General features: G+C 43.8%; 1 pseudogene; it reads right to left on the reverse strand.

Moving 5' to 3' along the window:
- Nucleotides 1–498: 498 nt before the first annotated feature.
- LOC130594885 (large neutral amino acids transporter small subunit 1-like) overlaps nt 499–26,709 on the reverse strand; it is a 48,660-nt pseudogene continuing 22,449 nt past the window's right edge.

Here is a 26,709-nt window from a genome sequence, read left to right on the forward strand (position 1 = left end):
GTGGCTTTGTGACAGTCCCAGACCCTGGCACAGGCACATTTATAGGGCTGGCAACACTCAAAACAGGCTCATGAGTAGATCTACTGTCTTCTGGGGTATCCAAGACCCAAACCCAACCAAGTAAGCCTACACAGAACTGGAATACAGTCCTCAGTACCACACACACACACACACACAGATGCTGATCAGACTTGCTGCTGCCAGACAAGCAGGACCCTTTTTGAGGGTCCCAGCTGGAATCCCTCCTCCTGGCTCATGTTCATAACCAAGAACTCATCGCGGGGTTGCTCATCTGCCAGGCTAAAGGGTGGTGACAGAGGGGCTGGTGGAGGCAAGGCAGAGCTTGTGTCATGGTGTCAGACCTCTGATGTCAGGCAGCTTGATGGGGTGCTCCAGTGCCTAGGTTTTGTTTACGAAAGATCAGAAGCATTTTCTCCTTGTGTTGTCTTAAAAGAATATTGTGTATTTCCTCAAGCTACATATCTCTGCTTTTCCTGCTTATGATTCTTGTGGAACCACTTCCATCAGTTTCTGACACAGGACTGTTGCATAGACTATGGGGAAGAAAGCAAAATACAGGTCAGAGATCTCATGCAGGGGCCCAACATATATCTTGGTCATAGTTCATGATACTCTACCTCAAAAGGGCTGATCCTTTTGCCTCCCCACCATGAGACTGAGCAAATTTAGTAAAAATTCAGTTTAAGACTTGAAAGCAAATGAGCCATGGGCTACTCTTTACTCATGCCCAGAACTTAAATATGGAACATGGGGATCTTTGCTCCTGCAGCACAGATGCTGCCCTGCCCTGAGATGCTCTGATACCTCTCAACACCAGTTTCTAATTGCATGGTGATACAGTAACTACATTTGGATGCCATAACTGCAAGCAACAAAAGCTGAGTTGGACACAATAGCAGGAATGGGCATAGAAAATAGGAACCAATGCTTTTACTTCCAATTTTGAAAACCTTGGCTGTATGTGCACACAGCTTCTTTAACAGCTCAAGTACCCAGGTCAAAGCCAACTCAGGACACTGAACACAAGGCAGAGCCCACTGCCTTGCACAGAGCAGGTGAAGAGCATTTCAGGTGCAAGTTTGCACAGGAAAGGTGCTAACCTGAAGTAACTTTATTTTTCCACCCATTAGTTTTGGTGGCTAGTGTCCAAACACACCTGTGCTTTCTGCTCACAAGACAGTCTAGCCAGGCAGAGCTAACACTAATTCTAAATACACACAGTCAAGCTCAGATCAGCTGGAGGTGATCAAATTCTCTGCAGTATATGATTTAAAGTTCATATGTTTCTAATTGGGCATCTGCAGGATTATCATTCTGTGTTCACAGAATATTTTCTATATTCTCCTAACAAACCTTTGGTTTGGTAGAAAGTAATTAATATGGTAATTGCCCACACAGACACTGCACAAATGGCTTTTCCAGGAACTGAGCCTATTACTCAGAATAAAAAAGTGAGTGTTGAGACAAGGGGACACAAAACCACAAAATGGAATACATAAACCCTTAGAATTAGTTTTAAGTAATGTTAAGTTTGATGGCTTTGTAACAGTAGCAATGGAAAATTACTGAGGTGCATGATACATAGAGAAAAAAAATAGAGTACAGCTAGAGAACATACTGAGAATTCTCACAAGATAAATTGTTATAGTTGTGACATAGTTTAAGAAAAACAGTCTAGAAGAACAGGACACAGGGATAAGGAGTATCTGGGAACCGCAGGTGTCCAGGATGGGCTACAGTTAAACTAACTGATAAGTAGGAGGATAGGAGGATTATTATGTCTCTGGTGCTAACGAACCAATTAAACTGGTATGAGCATCTACTGCACATGCTTCAAAGACTGCCAGAAGTGATGAAGATTGTTGGAAGAAGTAAACGACCCTCAGAGACCACCACCACAGTTCTGTATGCATGCGGGGAACTTTCTGGAAAATGATGTAATCCATACGTAGCCTCATGAATATGTACTTATGCCCAGTGGCTATAAAAGGACAGCTTGTGTGGAAATTGGAGAGACACACATTAGGAGGAGCTATCCCCATGTCTCCCAGCACCGCAATAAAGAATACCTGCTTGTCAGCTTGAAAACTTTGTTGGCAGGTTTTTTCCTGGAGTTTTGTCCGTATCAATTTGGCAACCCAGATGGGACCCTCTCTGCTCGGCTGCATGACCCGCTGAGGACAGGGCTCCCTAGGGCCCTTGGGAATTTTTCCCAGAGGGACCCCTCGATTCATTTGGATCACTGAAGGAGCAGACAAGGACCATCTCCATAAAAGGTATTCTTTTCTTTTGTATAGTCTGTAAGGTGCAGGGGGCATCTTGCATAAGGACTAAATTGGTAATTGGGTTGGTTTGGTAAGCGTACACAAGGTTTGGAAGCCTTCTGTAAATCGAGATAAGAAATCTCATAGGTAAAGGCGTATATCCGGCTGCTAGCATCTGTTTGGTATATACCCCCAAGAAGCAGGGGGCATCTTGTGGTTTTGGGGCCTACAAGACGCAGGGGGGTCTTGTGGAAATGGTTTTGGATCTTGTTGGTATTTGATTTATTTTGTGGCTTGTTACATTAAGGATATTGGTCTTGTGATTTTGGTATCAGTGACGGACTGTTATAACTAAGCAGGGGGCATCTTGTGGTTTGGGTCCTACAAGACGCAGGGGTGTCTTGTGGAAATGGTTTTGGGTCCAGTGTGCTATCAACAGCCCATAAGGGATTTGATTCAGTGATGCTGTCAGTGTGGGTCCCTGAATAGGTTAGTTGAATTACCCTCCGATACAGTGGCTGCCCAGTACACTTCCCACAGTGGGATGCAGACAGGCTGGTCGGGCACAAGGGTCTCGTCCTTCTTGGGACATTGACAGGCTGGTCAACTATAAAGGTTTCAAGGAAACCCCCCTATTAATGTTACAATATGGTCTGAGCCATAGGGGTTAGGAAGTATTCCTTTTGATTCTACTAGTATTTGTCTCATTTGGTGGCTTGTTACAGTAATGATTTTGGTCTTGTGATTTTGGTATTGGTGACAGGATGTTATAACTGTGTTTTTAACTGTTGTTTGGTTGGATTTTAGTCTCTGTCTCAAGTGTTGTAACTGTGTGGAGTGTATCTGTGGGATCCCGTTTGTGTGTGTGAATGTGAGATTGATAACGGAAAATCAGCACAGTGAAGAGATCTTGAAAAATAGTCCTTTAGGGTGCATGTTGGCACACTGGAAAGAACTTGGAGAGTCTCCTGGGGGCTTGGTAAATAAGGAAACATTGGTGAAATATTGTAACCGATGGTGGCCTTTGTATACTTTGGAAGATCAGGAAAAATGGCCTAAAAATAGAACTCTGAACTATAATACATTGTTATAACTAATGTTGTTTTGAGGGGGCAAGGAAAATGGGATGAAGTAATGTATGCAGATATGTTTTCCACTTTAAGAAATCACGTGGAGTGACAGAATGAATGCGAGATTAATATAGTTCTGCCAGATACCTTAATTTTGGCTTTGGAAAAGGACAGGGAAAAACTGAAAGTTAAGCTGCAGATGTTCAGCCTGTGATATTGGGGAAAGATGTTTAAAGTTAAAAAACAGTAATCAGGAAGATAGGTTGAAAAATCATGTATCACAGGTACCTCCGAGAGGATCACCCTCTGCATCCGTCCTATCTGATATTGATAAGTAGGAAGAGCTTGCTGTCACTGGCAACAAGTGGCACATTCAGAATTAAGAAGGGGCTAAACCAGAAGTGCTGTTGCAGAGGCAGGCATCTGCAGCCCCTGCAGAGCAGGTTGAGCAGCTGTGAGGAAAAAAAAAAGGGAAAACCAAGGGGGAAAGTGGGGGAGCTCAGGCAGCTCCTGTGTTTGAGCAGGGGAGGAGGGATGATGGGCTGAGGTGGGGGAGTGGGCTCCTCTTCTGTGGAATTGGATCGGTGTGCGTGCTATGGGGAATTTGGACGTTGGAAGTGAGACTGCGCTGGGGGGGGGAGGGGGAGTGCCATGAGGTGGCTGCGGTGACTGAATTGGAACTAGACTGACAAGGACCTGGGGAATCTACCCTAGCAGATCCACTGGTTAAATTAAAACTAGGGACTAGAGGAAATAAAGTGGAATTTTAGTGGATACAGGAGGAACTTATTTGGTGTTAAATCAGAGAGAAAAGAATTCGTTACAGATGTGGGAGCTACTGGCCACCAAGAAAAAGCAGAAAAAAAAAAGGCATTCTGTCTGAAACCTTTAAAGTACGAATTGGGAAAACAAATAGGAATGCATAAATTTTTATGCATGCCAAATTCTCTGAAATCTTTATTAGGGCAAGAAGCAACATTTAAATAAGTCAAAATGGAATTTAGAGTTAAAAACAGTCAATTAATTGCAGTTTTGACTTTAATTCAACAGAAAAGCAAAAAGGAGGACCTCCCTGAAATAGAAGAAATCCTTAATCAGGTATATGTGGGAGTATGGGCATCTGAAGTTCCAGGTAAGGCGAAAAATGCTTTGCCTGTTAAAGTGGAAATAAAAAGGGGGGCCTGCCCAATTAGAATAAAACAATATCCCTTAAAATTAGAAGATCAAAGGAAATAAAAAAAAAAAAATGATAAATTTTAAAATATAGATTATTAATTGAATGTGAACTGGAATGTAATACTCCTAGCTGGACAGTAAAGAAATATGATGGGAAAAGTTGCAGATTGGTTCAAGATCTCAGATCAATGAACAAAATTGCAGAGGATATTCGTCCAGTAGTAGCTAATTCTTATGACTTATTGACTAAATTGAATAATAATCAGAAATGGTTTGCCATCCTGGATTTAAAAGGACACTTTCTTTTGCTTACCAAGAGTTGTGGTCAACGGCTCAATGTCCAGCTGGAGACCAGTAACGAGTGGCGTCCCTCTGGGATCGGTATTGGGACCGGTCTTGTTCAACATCTTCGTCGCTGACATGGACAATGGGATGGAGCGCGCCCTCAGCAAGTTTGCCGATGACACCAAGCTGTGTGGTTCGGTTGATACCCTGGAGGGAAGGAATGCCATCCAGAGGGACCGTGACACGCTTGTGAGGTGGGCTGATGCCAACCTCATGAAGTTTAACCATGCCAAGTGCAAGGTCCTACACCTGGGTCGGAGCAATCCCAGGCACAGCTACAGGTTAGGCAGAGAAGAGATTCAGAGCAGCCCTGCGGAGAAGGACTTGGGGTGCTGGTCAATGAGAAAATGAACATGGGCCCATGGGAATTTTTCCTGGAGGGACCCCTCGACTCATTCGGATCACTGCGGGAGCAGACAAGGACTATCTCATAAAAGGTATTCTTTTCTTTTACATAGTCTTTAAGATGCAAGGGGCATCTCAGTTTGGCAAATTGGTTTGGTAAAGCGTATGCACGGTGAGGAAGCCTTCCATAAATCGAGATAGGAAATCTCGTGGGTAAAGGCGTATACCCGGCTGCTAGTGTCCGTTTGGTATACACCCACAAGAAGCAGCGGGAATCTTGTGGCTTGGGTCCGACAAGACGCATTGGGCATCTTGCACTAAAGGTTTTACATTTTATTATATGCACAAGAAGCAGTGGGCATCTTGTGGCTTGGGTTCGACAAGATGCAGTGGGCGTCTTGCACTAAAGGTTTTACAACAAACAACAGTTTGCCAAGACAAAAATTGCCCATAGTATTTGTCCCAAACTTTGCAATTATCACAAGTCAGGGTGTGTTTTGGGTGCTTGATAGATAAGGAAATCATTAGATTAAAACTTGTTACCATTAAAGAAGAATTAATCAGAGCTAGGATGCTGGAAGACTCCAAGCCGTGAAGAAGAACTAGTGCTACTAGCTGTAGCATGCTCACCAGGAAGCTGCTATTTCTGCAGTAAAAGCCAAGGCTGCACCCTTGCTGTTCACTGGTAATACTTACAGATGACTTGGAGAACCCACTTGGACTTGTTTTGCCACCAGACCCTGAAGAAGTAAACAGGGATCCCACTGAAGATGATTGCAAAGCCAATCACACATTCCTTCGGTGTCATCCAGAAGGAAACAGCAATGAGAAACAAGCAGGCCAGGATGAAGAAAATGGGCATTCACCTGAACAGGGACCCAAAGAACAGGTTAGAAGCTGTATCAGGGGAACAGGGTACACTTTCCAGGGAAGTTTATCTTACTGTACAGCCTGAAGAGGGAAGGAGCTCATGTTCCCCCATGGATCCCTACATAGACAGTGCTCCTGTGTGACCCAGTGCCCCGAATAAGGGAACCATGACCTTGAAATGCCATGGGGAAGGTACTGATTTAGGGCAGTGCTCTTCCATAATCCTGGAGAAAACAAACATTGGCTAACACCTAACAAGTACATTTAAAACCAGCAAAACAAAGCACAGAGATTTGCTTGCCAAGAACCATGAGCCTTTCCCAGCACCCTTTTTTCTGACCCCAATTCCATACTTGAATGATTCCTTATAAAAAACACCTGTATCAACATCATTGAATTCAACAGCAACCACAAACAGCATTTTCACAACAGTTTCTTAGGGTACTTGGCTCTGAGCCGGTGTCCTGGGTTCAGCAGTAGCAGTCATTTTTTTCCTTCTTAGTAGCAGGTGCAGTGCTGTATTTTTGACTTTCAGCCTGGGAACAACACTGATAACACTGATGTTTTTAGTTGTTGCTAAGTAATGTTTACTCTGACCAAGGACTTTGTGAGTCTCATGCTCTGCCAGGGAGGACGGGAAGCCAGGAGGAAGTAGAGACAGGACACCTGACTCAAACTAACCAAAGGGGTATTCCATACCACAGCATGTCATACCCACTATATAAACTGGGAGCAGTTACCCAGAAGGGCTAGATCACTGCTCAGGTTGGACTGAGTATTGGTCGGCAGGTGGTGAGCAGTTGTATTCTCTTCCCTTGTTATTTCCCTTATCATTATTATTATTGGTGGTAGCAGTAGTAGTTTGTGTTATACCTTAGTTACTGGACTGTTCTTATCTCAACCCGTGGGAGTTCCATTCTTTTGATTCTCCTCCCCATCCCTCTGGGAGCAGGGGGAAAGGGGGGGGGAAGTGATCGAGCAGCTGAATGGTTCTGGGTTGCTGGCTGGGCTTAAACCGTGACAGCAGGGCACCCACTGAGAATAGCCTATCTTTTCAAGGAAAAACCCAAAACCAAAGGAAACACCCTGCAAGAGTTAGTTTGGGAAAGCAAAGGTACAGGTCTATGAGTTTGTTTCTCTCTGGCTGCCTGGGGCCTGGCAAAGACCCGAGTGTGCTAAGGAATAAGTGAGAAACATGCCTTTAAGGAAGTGTCCTGGGTTCAGCTTTAACAGTTTTATATTCTCTCCCCTTGGTATTTCCCTTATCATTATTGTTGGTAGTGGTAGTAGTAGTTTTGTATGGTACTGTTGGGGTTTAAGCCCAGCTGGTGATTGAGAGCCACACAGCCACTCCCTCACTCCGCCCCCTTCTTCCTCTCCCCGCTCCTGGATAGGGAGGAGAATCGAAAGAATGTAAACCCCACTCAGTTGAGATATGAACAATCTAGTAACTAAGGTATAATACTGTCATGGTTTAAACCCAGTCAGGTAACTTGTTCACTCACTCCCAGTGAGTGGTGCCGAGCTGACAACAATTGAGGTCCGTCCCCCCCTCTGCACCGGGGCTCTCCCCTTCCCCGCTCCCGGAGGAACGGGGAGGAGGATCAAAAGAGTGCAACTCCTACGGGTCGAGACAAGAACAGTCCAGCAACCAATGTACAACACAAATCACCACCGCTACTATCAACGACAACAATGATAAGGGAAAATAACAAGGGAAGAGAATACGATACCACCGGCCAAGAAAACGAGTTCCACCCGGAAACCCGTGTCCTTCCGGGTAACTTCCAGTTACCCCCCACCCCGGCCATGACGTGCTGTGGTATGGAATACCTCCCTGGCTAGCCCGGGTCAGGCGCCCCATCTCTGCTTCCTCACAGCTTCCCCTCCTCCCTGGCAGAGCATGAGCCTCACAAAGTCCTTGGTCAGGGTAAACATCACTTAGCAACAACTGAAAACATCGGCTTCACCAACACTGTTCTCAGGCTGGAAGTCAAAACACAGCACTGCACCAGCTACCACAAAGAAAAAAAGCATGACTGCTACTGCTGAACCCAGGACAAATACAAAACCACTACTACTACCACCAATAATAATAATGATAAGGAAAATAACAAGGGGAGAGAATACAATTGCTCAACAACTGCTAACTGATACCCAAGCAGCCATCTGGGCCTTCCGGATAACTCCCCGCAGTTTATATACTGGGCATGACGTGCTGTGGTATAGAATACCCCTTGGATAGTTTGGGTCAGGTGTCCTGTCTTTGCTTCCTCCCGGCTTCTTGTGCACCTCATCACTGGCAGAGTATGAGACTGAGTCCTTGATCAGAGTAAGCAATACTTAGCAACAACTAAAAACATTGGTGCGTTATCAGCTTTGTTCTCAGACTAAAGTCAAAACCACAGCACTGCACCAAGGGAGAAATGACTGCTACAGCTGAACCCAGTAAAGGTACCTTAGTTACTGGACTGTTCTTATCTCAACCTGTGGGTTTTACATTCTTTTGATTCTCCTCTCCATCTGTCTGGGAGTGGGGGAGGGAAGAAGGAGGGGAGTGAGTGAGAAGCAGAGTGATTGTGAGTTAATGGCTGGGCTTAAACCACAACAGGAAGGCAGACATGGTTGTAGCTGACACAGTCTTGGCTTCCTTCCAGATGGGACATGGTACTGGTCAAGCTGGCCAAGGACCAAGAGAACAGTTCTCTTCTCTGCAGGTGTGGGTTTGTCTGCTTTATTAAAAAACTATTTTAATTTAATTCCACAATGGTACAGAGCATTTCACTGGGAGCCACAACCTATGATTTGTCCCGGGGAATATGTTATCCACTGAGACCTTCAGCTTCCCACCGGGCTACCCTGCCAGAGCACCCTGCAGCTGACACCCAGAGCTTCCTGCACTCTGATATCCCCATGGCAGCTCCTTGTCCTCCTCCATGAATTCACATCCAGAAGATTTCCATGCAGCAAGGACACCTGGTTACCTACAACACAACATTTCCCCCACATGCTTGCAATCCCAGTCCTTCTTCTATACAGGACAAGCAGCTTGTACTTGCTGAAACTTCCCTGGTGCTGAGAAGGGACTCAGGGAGAACTGATTCGGAGAAAACTCCAGGAACAAACTTGCCAACAGTTTCAAGTTGACAAGCAGGTATTCTTTATTGCGGCGCCGGGAGACACGGGGGATAGCTCCTCCTAACGTGTGTCCCTGAATTGCTATACAGGTCATCCTTATATGGTTACTGACCATATTACATCATTTTCCAAAAGGTTTCTGGCATGCATACAAAAATGTGGTGGTCTTTAAGGGTCGTTTACTTTTCCCAACAAGCTTAATTAACATTACAGACATAGCAATCATCCTGGCCTTCTACTTATCAGTTAGTTTAACTGCTCTCATCCTGGACATCTGCTAGTCCGGGATACTCCCCATCCCAGGTCCTGTCCTTCTATTCTGCTTTTCTCACACCTTTTGTACTGGGGCCCTGAGGGCCTGAAACTATGTCAACTATCTCCAAGCACCACAGTTATTTTCCATTACAAAGCCATCAAACTTAACATTACTTAGAACTGATTACATTTTGTACATTTGTGCCTCCTTGTCTTAAATCCCCCCTTTTTTCTGTCCTTTTGCAAATTCTTTTGCAACATTTTATATACTACCATCACCATCTAGAGTCTTTTTGAAGTAGTTTCCTGTTTCTACTTGATGCTTGATTTCTGTAAGCGGCGAGGAGAAGCAGACAGGCCAACCCAATATGGGTGATAAGCAAACTTCTACTTTATTTGTGACGCAGTTCACACATATATAGGAGTGGTATTCAGCCACTCCTTCTTGGCACAACAGTATTGGTTAGCCCCCCATAGCTTCCTCCACATTCTCCTCCCAGGTCCGATCTCCAGCTACCTGTGGGGGCCACCCCCTGCCTTGCTTGCACAGTCCTCCAGAACTCTATGGTCCTGCTCTTAGAGTCATTCTGCAACAGATTTCATTTCTTTTCCAATCTTCATAACTTACCATAGATCGTTTACAATACCAGAAAGAAAATTGTATCATGGCACAAGTAATCAATATTAAAACAATTAATATTAATATTCCTGCAACCAGTTGCCTTAACCAGGAGAGATTAGGTAACCATAAGGTTAACTTTTTCCACATCTCTTCAAACCCCCAGGAGGTATCATCCTTGGCCATTTCATGAAATATCTTAGTTTGCTTCCAAATTTCCTCCAGATCTGTTTCAATCCTTCCACTTTGATCTACATAGGAACAGCAACTTTCATTGATTATGGAACAGACCCCTCCTTGTGAAGCCAATAACATGTCTAGGGCCATTCAGTTCTGTAATACCATTTTAGATATGTTAGCGTCGAGACAAACACATAACCACCGGGATGGTTATATGAGGTGCTTTATTGAGGCACCGGGAACCAGGGGTACGCACCCAAATCTGGTTCCTACTCCTGTCACATCGCGTTCGCAATTTATACACTAAAAATTTTGTAACTAATACATATTCAACACAGATTACATCATTTACTAATACATATGCATCAAGGATTGCTACATCAGTCTATTACGACATCAGCCTCTTTTGAGCTTGCGCAGCCCCCCCTCTGGTGGTCGCCCTGGTGAAGTAAGGAGTCTTCCTCAGATGAAGTAAGAAGTCTTCCTCAGGTTGTCCTCTTCACCTTTTCTCTACTTGGCTAGGTCCCAATCGTCTTGTGGACGTTAGCATTCTCTTATCTTCACCAGGATGCTCCTGGTATGCCCTTTTTGGCTATCTTAAACTTAGGTTCTGCTTGGGTGGAGTTTTACAATACATACACCCATACTCCCCTCACCATATACAGTTATGTTAGCTCTTGCTACCAAGACTACCATTGTAACATGTAGTTATAGAGTAACTATGATACAAAATGGCAAAGTTACAACGTCTTCTAATATACAAAGCCTCACTATTGATTTATAAATTTCTCAAATATAATCATTTTACTATTTTATATGATTATTTTATTGTAAAAACTTCACCCTCTCTAACATTTCCCCCCTTTGAAAATACTTCATTTAACTTAAGCAAGTATTTTCATTCCCTTAGTAGCTGTCTCCTGATAGGTAGGTGGAGGTGTGGGGTACTTTGGATGTTCCCTAGTTACTGCTCCTATGATTTGATGAGTCCATGCACTGTTGCGAGTCATTTTCCTTTATAAGTGTTGGTCCCATCGGAATGGTTTCTGTGAACTTGCAGGTCAGAATGTTAGCGTAAGAACTGACACATAACCACCGGAATGGTTATATGAGGTGCTTTATTGCAGCGCTGGGAAACCAGGGGCACGCGCCCAAATCTGGCTTCAACCCCGTTACATTGCGCTCGCAATTTCTACACTAAAAATGTCATCACTAATACATATTCAATACAGATTACATCATTGACTAATACATATGCACCAAGGATTGCCACATCAGTCTATTACGACATCAGCCTCTTCTGCGCTTGCGCAGACCCCCTCTGGTGGTCGTCCTGATGAAGTAAGGAGTCTTCCTCAGATGAAGTAAGAAGTCTTCCTCAGATCATCCTGTTCACTTTTCTGTTCCTTAGACATGTCCCAATCATTATGTGGACGCCAGCATTCTCTTATTTTCACTTGACTACTCCTGGTACCTTCATGAGTTCTGCTTCGGTAGAGTTTCACAATACTCCCCTGGATCCACCCATATACCCTTCCCCATATATGGCTATGTTAATTGCTTATCATTATAGCTACCATTGTAATATTTAGTTATAAAGTAACTAAGATACACAATAGCAGAATTTCAACTTGTTCTTAATACAAAAAGAAACCCTCTACTGATTAACAGATTTTCAAATATAATCATCTCTTCTGTTTGTACTATTGTTTCAACACACAATTTCACCTATTACTAACAAGAATGGCATCTTGTTTTAAGTTTTGTCAAACCATTTTTCTGAGAAATTCCTAGGATAGGACTAAATGTCAATTGTGTTAATGACCAAATGACAATCAAAGTTTTGTAACAAAACCCAGACATCTTATTTACATTTCAGCTTCAGTTTCGTGGTGCCTAGTATCTGTGTTTCCCAGACTTTTGGAACTCTTTTTACCTGCGTATAATGTATCCAAGAATCCACCCCTTCTACCTTTACTGCAGTGAACGTTGTTAATAGTACTTGATGAGGTCCATCCCACTGTTCTTTTAATGGTTCCTCATTCCAATTTCGGATGTATACTTGATCTCCTGGCTGAATGTCATGCACTGGATTTTCCAAGGACAATGGCCTGTTCCACACCAGGGTGCTTCTCAATCTGGTTAGGGTTTTACCTAGAGATAGCACATAATTGTAAACATCCTGATTCCCTTTAATGTGGGTATTGGGATTAGGTTCTGGTGCCTCATATGGTTTTCCATAGAGGATTTCATAGGGGCTTACTGACATTCCACTTCTAGGTTTTATTCTGATTCGCAGCAAGGCTATGGGCAGTGCCTGTGGCCACTTTATTTTGGCCTCTTGGCATATTTTACTGATTTGCCTTTTTATTGTCTGATTCATCTTTTCCACCTGCCCACTAGATTGAGGTCTCCAGGGAGTGTGTAGATTCCATGATATTCCTAGCAGTTTACTTATCTCCTGTACTATTGTTGCGATAAAGTGTGGGCCTCTGTCTGATGATATTCCTAAAGGAACACCAAATCGTGGAATAATTTCTCTGAGTAACCACTTTACTGTCTCTTTTGCCTGATTGGTGTGACAGGGAAGGGCCTCCGGCCATCCAGAAAAGGTGTCAACCCCTACTAATAAGTATTGGTACCCTTGTGTCTTTGGTAATTCCACAAAATCAATTTGCCAATAATTTCCTGGTTCCATCCCTATTCTGATCCTTCCCATTTCAACTTGTTTCCTTACTATTGGGTTATTTTTCAAACAAATTTCACATTTTGACCCTACTGATTTTGCCATGGTTAACATCTGTGTGGAAATTATTCCTCGCTTTAAATAAGTCACCAATGCTTCTGCACCCCAATGACATTTCTGATGTTCGATCTGTAGAATTTTTCGCATTATAGCTGGTGGCACTATTATTTGTCCAGTTACTGTCGTATACCATCCTTCAGAATTCTTTTGAGTCTTTAAAAGTCCTGCCAATTTCTCATCTTCCTTTGAATAGTTTGGATCTTGTGAGAGATAGGTATGGAGTGGGCTTACCTTGAGAGGTATCAGTGCCATCATATTCCATACCTTCCGGGCCACCTGTCGAGCTGTCCGGTCTGCAAATGTATTTCCTTCAGATATCTTTGAAGTTCCTCCTTGATGCGCTTTGCAATGCATGATGGCCACCTGTTTAGGCTTTTACACAGCAATTATTAATTCCAAAATTTCTTTTTGATATTTTATATTAGTCCCTTAAGAAGATAGAAGCCCTCGTTCTTTCCATAATGCTCCATGTATATGTACTACGCCGAACGCGTACTTTGAATCTGTCCAGATATTTACCTTTTTGTCATTACTCAGTTCCAGTGCTCTCATAAGAGCTATGAGTTCAGCCCATTGTGCTGATGTTCCAGGAGGTAGCGCTTTTGCTTCAGTTATCTTTTGCTGTGTTGTTACAGCATATCCTGCATATCGTGTTCCATTTTCCACAAAGCTGCTACCATCTGTGAAAAGTTCCCAGTCAGGTTCTTCGAGAGGTTCATCCTTTAAATCTGTTCTAGTTGCATATGTATGCTCGATGACCTCTATACAGTTGTGTTCAAGCGTCCCTTCTTCTAGGTCCGTTCCTAGAAAGGCTGCTGGATTTAACAGGTTAGTAGTCTTTAAGCTTATATCATCTTGTTCTGTTAAAATTGCTTGATATTTCATCATCCTGCTAGGGGATAACCAGTACCCCCTTTTTTGTTCCAAAACGGTTGTCACCATATGTGGCACAAACACTTCCATGTGTTTTCCCAAAGTCAGTTTTCTGGCCTCCTGTATCAGAACAATAGTCGCTGCTACTGCTCTCAAACATGCAGGCCATCCCACACTTACCGGGTCCAGCTGTTTTGAGAAATATACTACTGGTCTCTTCCAGCTCCCAAGTTTCTGAGTTAACACTCCCAGTGCTAATCTCTGTCTCTCATGGACGAATAACTGAAAGTCCTTTGTCAGATCTGGGAGTCCCAAAGCCGGAGGTTTCAATAACGCCTCTTTCAGTTTCTTTAAGGCCTCTTTCTGTGGTTTATTCCAAACAAGAACAGGTGATTTTTGGGCCTCATACAGGGGTTTAGCAATGAGTCCATAGTCCATTATCCATAATCTGCACCACCCTGCCATACCCAAAAATGTCCTTAACTCATGTAAATTTTGTGGTTCTGGAATGGCACAAATTGCCTCTATGCGATTTATTCCCAGTTTTCGCTGTCCTTGCGAAATTTCACGTCCTAAGTACAACACAGTCGTGCATGCAATTTGCACCTTTTCTTTTGAGACCTTATGCCCGTTCAGGCCTAGTTGGTTTAAGATTTCAATGGTTACCTTTATACACAATGATTCCTATTGCAATAAAGATGTCATCAACATATTGCAATAGGAGATATTGTGATCTCGGTACCTGTATTTTTCCTCGAGTGGTCCATGTTTCCAGTTCTTTGGCCAACTGGTTTCCGAAGAGAGTTGGACTGTTCTTAAATCCCCGCAGGAGTCTGGTCCATGTTAATTGTGTCTTTCGTCCATTCTGTGGGTTTTCCCATTCAAATGCAAACAGTTTCCTGCTACTTTTGTCAAGGGGAATGCAGAAGAAGGCATCCTTTAAATCAATTACTGTAAACCATTTATACTTTTCCTTCACAGATGTTATCAATGTATGAGGGTTTGCCACCACCGGGTGGATGTCTTTTGTTATTTCATTTATTGCCCTCAGATCCTGTACTAACCTATATTCACCATTTGGTTTTCTTACTGGAAAAATTGGAGTGTTATATTCTGATTCACATTCTTCCAAAACTGGATATTTTAAAAATTTCTCAATTGTTTTTAAAATCCCATATCTTGCTTCTAGCTTCAGCGGGTATTGTTTAATTCTTACTGGCCTAACCCCATCCTTTAGCTCCACTATTACTGGTTGAGTTGCTTTTGATTTTCCTGGGATTTCTGTTTCCCAAACTACCGGTATTACAGCCTCTTCTACCTCCTTTGGGATTTGAGCAATAGGCTTTTCTTTAAGAACCAAAATCTGTCCTGCTTTTGATTCAGGGATTTGCATTATTAATTCACCATTCTCAAAAATGATCATTGCATCCAATTTGGCCAATAAGTCCTGTCCTAAAAGGGGAATGGGGCATTCAGCTTCATATAGAAATTCATGTGTTAATTCCTTTTCTCTAAATCGCAGATCTAGGGGCTGCAAGAATGGCCGTATTTCCTCCTTCCCTGTGGCTCCCACAGTTGTCGTAGTTCTTTCCCCTAACCTCCCATGTAAATCATTTAAAACTGAATAGGTAGCCCCTGTGTCTATTAAAAACTTCACTTCTTTTTCTCCCAATTGGATTTTGAGTTTTCATAATCATTTTCATTACACGGGCTACTTTATCAGGGTTTTCTCTACATGTTCCTGCTGATTGTTTCCAGATGATTAAATCTCCAGGTGAGAAAGGTACCTTAACATACACCGGGCCCTCAGCTCCCACCCCCTGTCTTAAAGGCGCCAGCACTGCTTTAGGTACCTGGATTCACATTTTTCCTTCCCGATTTCCCCTCCAGCGAGTTCTGTGTGAAACCAGAGTAGCGGGGAGGGTTGCCCTCTGATCTTCCCTATGCTGGCAACTTCCCATGCTTTCAAGATCACTATCACTCTCTTCCTCACTGTCATCTTCTCACCCCCCCTTCCTCCATTCGAAGCCAGTGGGGCTGATGGGGTCACTAATAAATCCAGACTTTCAATGTCCCTCTGGTGTTGTAAACTATTGTCTACAGCAAGGCATTGCATATACCTTTTTGGTAACACATCCCTTATACTGTTGATTAGCATTTACCTTCACATCCACTATTCCACAGGATTTTTTTTTTTTTTTTTTTGCCACTCATCATTATTTCTTAAAGCAACGAATAAATAAACATATGGTACCTCATCCCATTTTCCTTCCCTTTTACAATACAACATCAACTGCAATATAGTATTGTACTGTAAAGTCCCATTTTCAAGCCATTTCTCCTGATCCTCTAGTTCATACTGTGTCCACCATACATTACAGTAATCAATTAGTTTACTTTTCTTCATACTCTGCCCAAATCGACCCTCCTTCCAGTGGCTTAAAAGACAGCCTAATGGGGACGACTTAGGGATCGACGACATTTTACAAATACAAAGAGATCTCTAAAACAACTTTGTTTTTTTTTGTTTGGTTTTATTTTTTTTTTTACTCACCACTGAGTTACAATGCCTAGCTAGACAGATGCTGATCCTGCAGCACAAATACCAATACGAATACCAAGCCACATTTGCTGAACCTGCAGAGCTTTCGCTACTGTCTAACAGACGGCACCTAGGCTTTTACCCCGAGAGCTCTCTAGCCCCAACCAAGCGAAGCTTTCGCCACGTCTAACAGGCAGGCTTTACTACTAGACCAGCCGAACGCAGCTTTTTCACTGCGTATAACAGGCAGGCTTTTACCAGACCTTTACCAAAGGTCAATACCATACATTTACTACCAAAGGTCAATACCATACATTTACTAGAAATCGGTACCGTAACCCAGATCAAAAGCACCTTTCTTACCGTATCAGAGGTCCGTCGTGAGCAGCAGAGGTTGGTCACGGTCGATGGCTCCCCGAGAATTTCTTGGTGCCGGCTGGAGCAGGATCGAGACGCGATCCGCCTCAGCAATGCCCGCGAGGTCCCATCTGGGTCGCCAAAATGTTAGCGTTGAGACAAACACATAACCACCGGGATGGTTATATGAGGTGCTTTATTGAGGCGCCGGGAACCAGGGGTACGCACCCAAATCTGCTTCCGACTCCCGTCACATCGCGTTCGCAATTTATACACTAAAAATTTTGTAACTAATACATATTCAACACAGATTACATCATTGACTAATACATATGCATCAAGGATTGCTACATCAGTCTATTACGACATCAGCCTCTTTTGAGCTTGCGCAGCCCCCTCTGGTGGTCGCCCTGGTGAAGTAAGGAGTCTTCCTCAGATGAAGTAAGAAGTCTTCCTCAGGTTGTCCTCTTCACCTTTTCTCTACTTGGCTAGGTCCCAATCGTCTTGTGGACGTTAGCATTCTCTTATCTTCACCAGGATGCTCCTGGTATGCCCTTTTTGGCTATCTTAAACTTAGGTTCTGCTTGGGTAGAGTTTTACAATACATACACCCATACTCCCCTCACCATATGCAGTTATGTTAGCTCTTGCTACCAAGACTACCATTGTAACATGTAGTTATAGAGTAACTATGATACAAAACGGCAAAGTTACAACGTCTTCTAATATACAAAGCCTCACTATTGATTTATAAATTTCTCAAATATAATCATTTTACTATTTTATATGATTATTTTATTGTAAAAACTTCACCCTCTCTAACAGATAGGCTAGTTATCTCTTCTTGTTCAGCTTGGGTTATATAAATGGTTCGCTTTTCTATTTCCTCTTTGGTTGCTGAGATATTTATGATTGCCTTCTCTAATTCACTTACTCCCAAAGATGGACTTAGCCATCTCACAAAACTATGAAATGCAGTGTTTCGTTCAGCAATAGGGTTAACCCCTCGCTTAATCCGTTTAGCAAAACATCTAACCCAGGTTCCAGGAGGATGCATGTCAATAATAGTAAGATTTGGTATCACTGCACCTAAGGTGCATGCCCCCTTCCAGCTGGGGGGTAGGGTCTGATAAGCATTTTTCCCACATAATCAGTACCATCCTTTCCCTTCAGGAACGGGCCACCACTGAACTATGATACCATCTATATTAATAGTGTGATTACAATGGGAGTAGTGACCTGCACCTGTGGCATTTAAACAAACATAGTCTCCTATAATATTCTTTACTTGGACAAGGATTAGCTATCCTAAATTTTAACCTTTCCCTTGTATATAGGTTGCTGGTGTTTACCCACAAATTAGTCCATAAGACAGTATTGGGAATTGGAATGCTAATTAAAAATAGGTCCAGATTTTCTCCTGATTTAGGCAACTGCGCACACACCCAGCAGTCACTACGATTAAAAACATTAGTAACACTCTGCATTAATTTCAGGTATAAGTTTTGGTCCCATGCTGGTATGCCAGCTATCATCTAAGTCCAAATTATGACCAATAGAATTTCATACATAAGGGTCATGAAGGTTCAATCCGCCATGTCTTCTCAGGTTCTGGTGCTTTCTTTATTCTTGAATAACGTATCCAAGCAGGTTGTTCCTTTATCTTTCTTCATTGCTGTAAAGGTGGTCGATATTATCTGGTACAGTCCGCTCCACTTCTCCTGTTGAGGATCTCCTGAAAAATTCTTAACATAAATCCAGTCTCTGGATCTAAAAGAGTGAGTCGGATAATCCATGCCTCTCGCTCTTGTCCCCAGTATTCTCTTATTTCTTCTAACTGCTTTCCCAAATTGATCAGAAACTCAGGAGATAACCTTCTCCCACTTCCAGAAGACTTTCTCCTTTAAACTGGGACTAATATGGTCTCCCATATAAAATTTTACATGGGATACCCTCTTCTTCCGACCGAGGTTTAGTTCAAATTCTCAACAGAGCCAGTGGTAAAGCTTAATATCAATATCTTGACATATTTTACTAATCTGTTGTTTGATCATCTTTTCTACTTGCCCACTGGCCTGAGGCCTGTAAAGAACATGTAGTTGCCAATCATTTTCTAATTTTTGTTAATTTCTTGTAACTATTTTGCACTAAAGGGCGAGCCTCGGTTGGAAGAAATTGCCTCTGGTACTCCAAAACAAGGTATTATACTGTTTAACAATGTTCCAATTACTTGTCTTGCATTATTTATTCTACAAGGGAATGCTTCTGGCCACCCTGAAAAAGTATTCATTAACACCAACAAATATTGGTCTTGGTAATTCAGAAAAATTTATTTGCCAGTGTTGTCCCAGATAACTTCTTCCCCAGTTGTACCAATTTGATTTCTATTTTCAATTTTGGATTATTCTTGAGACAGAGCTGACATTGTCACTAATAAAACTGTGTTATATAGGTACCTTCATTCAATTTGTTCATCTAAGTATTTATACAAGGAATTGCTACCTCAATGAGTTTTGTTATGTTTCTCCTAAACCAGCTTCCAGAGTTGGTTATAGGGGATTACAATTCACCCATCAGGTATCTGAACCCAGTCTTCTTTGTTTTCCTCTCCTTTGAGATCTCCAATCAATTTTCTATCCTCCTTTGAATATCTAGGTTTAGATTTCTCAATTGTTAGTTTGCCATCAGGGATTAAGGGAATGAGTTTAGATTGTTCAGTTTCTCCTTTGGCTTCAGAATCGGCCAAATTTCACCTTGTTGATGCCCTCAACAATACATAATAGCTACTTCCTCAGGTAGCTGAACAGCTTTCAGTAGTCTCCTGTGTGTTCAATGGTCCTCGTTCTTTCCAGATGGCACCATGTGCATGGACCACACCAAATGCATATTTAGAATCAGTCCAAATATTTATCCTTTTGTCTTTAGCCAATTCCAGGGCACATTCCAGTGGTTTCTTTCAAATCTGGTTGACTTGAATATACAGTTTCATATAGTAGCCAAGCAGACGTGTGTTAATAGTTCTGTTGGTTGTTCCTGCAAAAGGATGCTGGATTGGCAACATTAGTGACCACAATTTCTATATCATCATGTTGCACAAGGGTGGCCTGGTATTTTTAAAAACATGAAGGAGATAACCAGTGGGCTTCTTTCTGTTCCAGGAATGCTGGTACAACACAGGACACTAGTACAGTAAGTTTGGTCCAAAAGTAAATATGGAGGCCTCTTCAATATTCATGACAACTGCTGCCACAGCTCTTAGGCATCCGGGCCATTTTTTGCTCGCTTCATTCAGCTGTTTTGAAAAATGCACCACTGCCCTCTTACAGGGTCCTAGTTTCTGAGTAAGGACCACCAAAGCTATTCCCTGTTCTTCATAGGAATATAGCCAAAAGGATTTAGTCACATCCAGAAGTCAGAGCTGCAGCTCACATTAGCTCTGCTTTTAAATTTCTAAAGCCCTCCTCTGCTGAATCAGCCCATTCCAAAGAGAGAGGGGTTTCTTTTAACAGTTCATATAGGGGTCTTACCAGAACACCATAATCATGCATCCAAAGTTTGCCTCATCCAGTCATTCCCAGGAACATCTGGACCTTCTTGGTGGTCGACAGTCGTGGAGTTTGACAAATGGCTTCTTTTCTAGCAGTTCCAAGTTTTCTCTGTCCTCCTGTTATTTCATATCCTAGGTAGGAAACTCAGGTTTGGATTAGTTGGGCCTTTTGTCTGCTTACCCAATAACCATTCAGTCCAGGAAAATTCAATAATCCCACCATTCACTGGACACATTCTTCCTTTGTTTCTGTGGCAATTAATAGGTCATCCACATATTGTAACAGAGTCCCTGTCTGAGTGGGTGGTTTCCATGATTCTAGTTCCAGTGCCAGCTGATTTCAAAAAATCATTGGACTATTTTAAACCCCTTAGGTAATACTGTCCAAGTTCACTGGGTTTTCTTTACTGTGTCAGGATGTTCTCATTCGGAAGCAAATAAATTCTGGTTTTCTTTGGCCAATGGTAAGCAAAAGAGTCCTTTAAATCCAAGACAGCAAACCATTTCTGATTCAATTTAGTCAATAAGGTATATGGAGTAGCTATTACTGAATATCCTCTACAAATTAGTTCATTCCTGAGATCTTGAACCAATCTGCAACTTTTCTTTACTGGCACGATAGGAGTACTACATTCCAATTCACATTCAATTAAGAATTTATATTTTAAAATTTATCAATGATTTTTTAATTCCCTTTCCTTCAATTTTAGGGGATACTGTTTTATTCTAATTGGGCAGCCCCTCCCCCCTTTTTCTTTCTACTTTAACAGGCAAAGTATTTTTTGCCTTACCTGGAACTTCAGATGCCCATACTTCCAGATATACCTGGATTAAGGATTTCTTCTATTTCAGGGAGGTCCTCCTGTTCACTTTTCTGTTGAATTAAAGATAAACTCAAAACTGCAATTAATTGTTTTAACTCTTAACTCCATTTTGCCTTCTTTAAATGTTGCTTCTTGCCCTAATAAAGATTTCGGAGAATTTAGCATGCGTAAAAATTTTATGCATTCCTATTTGTTTTCCCAATTTGTACTTTCAGAGTTTCAGAAAGAATGCCTCTTTTTTCTTCCTTTTTTTTTTTTCCCTTTTCCTTGGTGGCCAGTAGCTCCCACATCTGTAACAAATTCTTTTCCCTCTGAATTAACGCCGAATAAGTTGCTCCTGTACCCACTAAAATTCCACTTTATTCCCTCTAGTCCCTAGTTTTAATTTAACCAGTGGATCTGCTAGGGTAGATTCCCCAGGTCCCTTGTCAGTCTAGTTCCAATTCAGCCACTGGAGACACCCCATGGCACTCTCCCCCCCAGGGCAGTCTCAATTCCAACGTCCAAAAATCCCCACAGCACACACACACACCGATTCGGTCCGATAGGAGAAAAACCCACTCCCCCTCCGCCCGATATCCCTCCACCTCTGCCTCCCCAGCACTCGTTCCTCGCTCAAACACAAGAGCTGCCCGAGCTCACCTCCTTTCCCCCCTGATTTTCCTTAACTTTAAGCATCTTTCCCCGGTACCACAATCTGAACATCTCTCCATCTTAGTTTCAGCGTTTTTTTTGTGGTTTTTTTTTTTCTTTCCTGTCCTTTTCCAAAGCCAAAATTAAGGGATCTGTCAGACCTATATTAATTTGCATTCCGTCTGTCACATGGGGCGGTTTCTTAAAGAGAAAAGCATATCTGCATATGACGCAGGGAGTTGACCAATGTACAGGGGGGTTGTACAGGGGGGTTGTACAAGGGGGTTTGTCATGGTTTAAACCCAGTCAGGTAACTTGTTCACTCACTCCCAGTGAGTGGTGCCGAGCTGACAACAATCGAGGTCCATGTCACCCCCCCACTGGGACTCTCCCATTCCCCCATTCCCCGCTCCCGGAGGAACAGGGAGGAGGATCGAAAGAGTGCAACTCCTACAGGTTGAGACAAGAACAGTCCAGCAACCAATGTACACAAATCACCACTGCTACTATCAACTACAACAACGATAAGGGAAAATAACAAGGGAAAAGAATACGATACCACCGGCCAAGAAAACGAGTTCCACCCGGAAACCCGTGTCCTTCCGGGTAACTCCCAGTTACCCCCCAACCCGGGTCAGGCGCCCCATCTCTGCTTCCTCCCGGCTTCCCCTCCTCCCTGGCAGAGCATGAGCCTCACAAAGTCCTTGGTCAGGGGAAACATCACTTAGCAACAACTGAAAACATCGGCTTCACCAACACTGTTCTCAGGCTGGAAGTCAAAACACAGCACTGCACCAGCTAAAACAAAGGAAAAAAAACATGACTGCTACCTATGAACCCAGGACATTATCCACCCCTTATTCCATACCATTCACGTCGAGCTCAGATCCCACATTTTCAATACACCATCGCTCTCCCACATATATACATCCATATACATACAGACCAAGAGGAAAAGATCATTTTCTTAGTGCATGGACCAATCCCTATAATGCTGCCGAGTCCATTTGGCCCATGATATTCAAAGTTCATTCTCTGTTGGGATGATGGCTGGAGGGAAGTCAGGGCCAGTCGCTGGTGACCTGGAGACATCTAGTTGATGGGCTATAAAAGTATTACACAGCAGGCAACAGCATACAATTGAGTTCACTGGCTGTTTTCCCCTAAAATCAAATCCCCTTGAGGTATACATCGGTCTTCCCTGTCTTCCTGCATTACCCACCAAGTATATCCAGGTCCCTGAGCAAAAGCAATCCCACGAGTGGGTTTGCCTTTACCTGAAGCAGGAATAACCCAGACTGTCTTCCACAGCAAATTCTTCATATGCACCACGGGAACTTTGTCCCCCTCTACAATATGTAAAAGTTCTGACTGGGCTGGGCCGGCCCTGTTGGCAGATCCTCTGGTGTTGACCAACCAGGTGGCCTTTGGTAAATGTGTATCCCAATGCTTGAAAGTTCCCCCACCCATCGCTCTCAGTGTAGTTTTTAACAGCCCATTGTACCGTTCGATTTTCCCAGAGGCTGGTGCATGGTAGGGGATGTGATATACCCACTCAATGCCATGCTCTTTGGCCCAAATATCGATAAGGTTATTTCGTAAATGAGTCCCATTGTCTGACTCAATTCTCTCTGGGGTGCCGTGTCTCCACAAAATCTGTTTTTCAAGGCCCAGGATAGTGTTCCGGGCAGTGGCATGGGGCACAGCGTATGTTTCCAGCCACCCGGTGGTTGCTTCCACCATGGTAAGCACATGGCGCTTGCCTTGGCGGGATGTCGGCAGTGTGATATAGTCAATCTGCCAGGCCTCCCCATATTTATACTTCAACCATCGTCCTCCATACCAAAGAGGCTTTAACCGCTTGGCTTGTTTAATTGCAGCACATGTTTCACACTCATGAAAAACCTGGGCAAGGGTGTCCATTGTTAAGTCCACCTCTCGGTCATGGGCCCATCTATATGTTGCATCTCTGCCCTGATGGCCTGAAGTGTCATGGGCCCACCGGGCCAAAAATAATTCACCTTTATGTTGCCAATCTAAGTCCATCTGGGCCACTTCAATCTTAGCCGCTTTATCCACTTGTTGGCTGTTCTGGTGTTCCTCAGTGGCCCGACTCTTGGGTACATGGGCATCTACATGACGTACCTTCACCACCAGGTTCTGCACCCTGGCAGCAATATCTTTCCACAGTGCAGCAGCCCAGATGGGTTTACCTCTGCATTGCCAGTTGCTCTGCTTCCATTGCTTCAACCACCCCCACAGGGCATTTGCCACCATCCATGAGTCAGTATAGAGATAAAGTACTCGCCACTTTTCTCGTTCAGCAATGTCCAGGGCCAGCTGGATGGCTTTCACCTCGGCAAACTGACTCGATTCACCCTCTCCTTCAGCAGTTTCTGCAACTTGTCGTCCAGGACTCCATACAGCTGCCTTCCATCTCCGATGCTTTCCCACAATACGGCAAGAGCCATCAGTAAACAAGATATAGGGTTTTTCATTTTCTGACAGTTTATATGGTGGGGCCTCTTCAGCGCGCACCACCTCCTCCTCTGGTGACATTCCGAAATCTTTGCCCTCTGGCCAGTCCATGATGACTTCTAGAATGCCTGGACGACTGGGATTTCCTATTCGAGTTCGTTGTGTAATTAGTGCAGCCCATTTACTCCATGTAGCATCAGTTGCATGATGTGTAGAGGAGACCCTGCCTTTGAACATCCAGCCCAGCACGGGCAGCCGGGGTGCCAGGAGGAGCTGTGCTTCAGTGCCAATCACTTCCGAAGCAGCTCGAACCCCTTCATAGGCTGCCAGTATCTCTTTCTCAGTTGGGGTATAGCTGGCCTCAGATCCTTTGCATCCCCGACTCCAAAAGCCGAGGGGTCGACCTCGAGTCTCCCCTGGAGCTTTCTGCCAGAGGCTCCAGGTAGGACCGTTCTCCCCAGCTGCAGTGTACAGTACATTTTTTACATCTGGTCCGGTCCGGACTGGTCCAAGGGCTACTGCATGAACTATCTCGCGTTTAATTTGCTCAAAGGCTTGTTGCTGCTCAGGGCCCCATTTAAAATCATTCTTCTTCCGGGTCACATGATAGAGAGGGCTTACAATCGAACTGTAATTTGGGATGTGCATTCACCGGAACCCCAAAGCACCCAAGAAAGCTTGCGTTTCTTTCTTATTAGTTGGTGGAGACATTGCTGTTATCTTGTTGATCACATCTGTGGGGATCTGTCTACGTCCATCTTGCCATTTTATTCTGAAAAATTGAATCTCCTGTGCAGGTCCCTTGACCTTACTCCGTTTTATGGCAAAACCGGCTTTCAGCAGGATTTGGATTATTTTCCTCCCTTTCTCAAAGACTTCTTCCGCTGTATCGCCCCACACAATAATGTCATCAATGTATTGCAGGTGTTCTGGAGCTTGCCCCTATTCCAGTGCAGTCTGGATCAGTCCATGGCAAATGGTAGGGCTGTTTTTCCACCCCTGGGGCAGTCGGTTCCAAGTGAACTGGACACCCCTCCAAGTAAAAGCAAACTGTGGCCTGCACTCTGCTGCCAAAGGAATGGAGAAAAATGCATTGGCAATATCAGTCGTGGCATACCACTTGGCTGCCTTTGACTCTAGTTCATACTGAAGTTCTAGCATGTCCGGTACGGCAGCACTCAATGGTGGTGTGACTTCATTCAGGCCACGATAGTCTACTGTTAGTCTCCATTCTCCATTAGACTTTCGCACTGGCCATATGGGGCTATTGAAGGGTGAGCGGGTCCTGCTGATCACCCCCTGACTCTCCAGTCTACGGATCAGCTGATGGATGGGAATCAGGGAGTCTCGGTTGGTGCGATATTGCTGCCGGTGCACTGTTGTGGTCGCAATTGGCACTTGTTGTTCTTCAACTTTCAGCAACCCCACAGCAGAGGGATCCTCTGAGAGACCAGGCAAGGTGGACAGCTGCTCAATTTCCTCAGTCTCCAAAGCAGCAATACCAAAAGCCCACCGGTACCCTTTTGGGTCTTTGAAGTACCCTCTCTTGAGGTAGTCTATGCCGAGGATGCATTTAGCCTCTGGACCAGTCACAATAGGGTGCTTTTGCCACTCCCTCCCAGTCAGGCTGATTTCAGCCTCCAGCACAGTCAACTCTTGGGATCCTCCTGTTACTCCAGAAATATAGATGGGTTCCACCCCTTGACAGCTTGATGGCATCAGGGTACACTGTGCACTGGTATCTACTAGAGCCTTATACTTCTGTGGGACTGATGTGCCAGGCCATCTGATCCACACAGTCCAGTAAATCCGATTGTCCCCTACCTCCACCCGGCTGGAGGAAGGGCCCCTCTAATGGTCGTCACAGCATTGGACACTTGAGTCGTGTTGAAAGGGATTATTCTTCGTTATCACAGGAGCTGGAGTAAAATCAGCTCTTCCACTCCATCTGGGAAACTGCTCACCAGAGACTGAAGCCGTAGCTCTCATGGGACGATCAGTCTTGGCCCTTGCTCCCCTCTTCAGTTCACTCACCCGTTCCTCCAAAGCTGAAGTAGGTTTTCCATCCCACTTTGTCATGTCTTCTCCGTGATCCAGCAGGTAAAACCATAGGGTACCCCGTGGCGTATACCTTCTGTATCTCCTCTCTTGAATAATAGGACGTCTTTTGTTAATAGCTGAGACGTGTGTTGGTACACGTGAGGAGCTGGATAAATCAGATACATCGTCCCTCAATTTGTCGAGGTCCTGGGACAGTTTTTTCACAGCTGAGATGATGGAAGGAGTGAGATTGTCTTCGAACTCTCGGAGTTTATGAACCATTTCATCCACTGTTAGTGGTACTATGTCATTCCAGGTCACTGTTG

This window comes from Pezoporus wallicus, unplaced genomic scaffold, assembly GCF_028554395.1.
Source record: "Pezoporus wallicus isolate ANWC-B61680 ecotype Strahan unplaced genomic scaffold, APGP_CSIRO_Pwel_v1 contig_2240, whole genome shotgun sequence".
Taxonomy (NCBI): Eukaryota; Metazoa; Chordata; class Aves; order Psittaciformes; family Psittacidae; genus Pezoporus; species Pezoporus wallicus.